Genomic DNA, 2,135 nt, shown 5'->3' on the forward strand with positions numbered 1-2,135 from the left:
CTTTTTTGTATCAATTTTTAAAGTTTTATTATTAAATTGATTTACAAGAAGGGAAACAGAACTATTCAAATGTTCAAAAGAGGGACGAAAGATACCAAAGGGACAGTCAAACTCATAAATCTAAAACAGACAACGCCATGGCTAAAAATGAAAAAGACAAACAGAAAAACAATAGCACACACGACACAACATAGAAAACTAAAGAATAAACAACACGAACCCCACCAAAAACTAGGGGTGATCTCAGGTGCTCCGGAAGGGTAAGCAGATCCTGCTCCACATGTGGCACCCGTCGTGTTGCTTATGTGATTACAAATCCGGTAAATAGTCCAATTCGGTAGGTCACATTCATGAAAGGGAAGGGGATTGTAGTTACGACGTAAGTAACATATCCGATATCATTTGTGAAACGGTTATTCCATAACGGTCAACCAACTCGTGATGGCGTCCGTAAAATTTACGAAGGGATTTCAAAACTATACACCACAATATTGCTGCAACTATCAAAACAGGAACTGCTCCTCTTATCACATTGAAAAAGTTCACTCCTGTATTCTGATGGTGATGGTATTGGTCAATTTCAGTACTCCTTGTAGTGTTTTTATTGGATTGTTACTTTTCCCTTTGACTATGTTGATGTCTGTGCTTTTCGGTTTATGGTTGATTTTTATAAACTCATTGAATTACAATCAAGTATGTACGTATAAATTAGAATCTGTAATTTTGATTTGTTGACAACGCTCGTGAGACACTCTAATATCATATTGCTGTATGTATTAGTGGGTAATATAGTAACAAAATATTACTTCCCCTGTAAACACTGAAAACTAAATCAGTGTTTGTTCTATTTGAGCAAGGGCGCTATCAATTATGGATTCACGGAGAAATATTCTGGTAAATAGCAAAAGTAGAAATAAATTGAAATATAAACAAAACTTACACTCAAAGATATTATTTTCTTGAGTAGCCAAAGACGAGTACAGCAGGCTTTATATGCTTGGAGTAAAATTGATTCAAAAGTTGCTATGCGAACAAATTCCGGGAGTACTAACTTTAATTATTTTTTTACCTCTCTGTAACTAGGTAATTGTTCGATATATATATTCAGCTAGATCAGAGCAGGGGTGAATCCAACCATTTTAAAAGGGGTTTCAACCATATTTCCACATTCACATGCATTGATCGTCCAAAATAGAGGGGCTCCTACCCCCGGATATGCCACAGCCGAGGAAGTCCGGAATTTATTTTGAATTATATCGAATGATATGCAGCAAAGATTGGCACTTTTTAAATCAAGTAAAACAAACAGACCTTATCTCGATGTAAACTTTGAATCTGAATAGATCGTGAACACCGCTAGTAATTGTACAAAACTCGAGACAACCATTTCTTGAAATATTATACAAAATAGTAGGAAGATACCTACCTTATTAGAACAAGTTCTCTTTATTTTTTTAACCTGTACAGACAAATTTTAAATTGTTTATAATCACGAAAAACAACAATTCTCTATTGAATATATATGTAACAAGAGCACACCGGTGTGCATACTTTGGAAAATTGTAACGTACAAAACGTTTTGGAGCAGTCAGAAAATTGGTGACTTAAAAGATCTCTTGATTTTGTATGTACCTGATTTTTTTCCAATTTTTGTTTATCAATATGCAGCACAGATTGACAGTTTTTACATTTCAATTTCGCAAGCTTCTATATCAATTATCTCGATAAATTCTTAATATTAAACATCGTGTATTTGAATGTATTTTTCTTATAACACAGTTTAACAATTAATAATTTCTTTCAAATGTACAATATTTATTAACAAATAACTTAATCAGTATCGTCACCGGTATTGTATTTATTAGTGAATTTCTCGACTCTATCATAAGAAGAGTGCATTTTTTTCTATTTTCGTAAAATGGATTATCCACTGGTATAAAATACACTCGCTATGACTACACATGTTAGCTTAGCTGTGACAATATTAAAATAATGCATAGAAACACAAACTCATAGCTTAGTAAACTCTAATTTTTCATTGTCAAGCTTAAAATTTGATTATAATAATCGAAAGCTTCTTTTTAAAACTTGAAGCTAATGCACTTCGATAGCTTCGTTTTATAATCTTATAAGAT

Source organism: Mytilus galloprovincialis, chromosome 10, assembly GCF_965363235.1.
Source record: "Mytilus galloprovincialis chromosome 10, xbMytGall1.hap1.1, whole genome shotgun sequence".
In the NCBI taxonomy this organism is placed as follows: domain Eukaryota; kingdom Metazoa; phylum Mollusca; class Bivalvia; order Mytilida; family Mytilidae; genus Mytilus; species Mytilus galloprovincialis.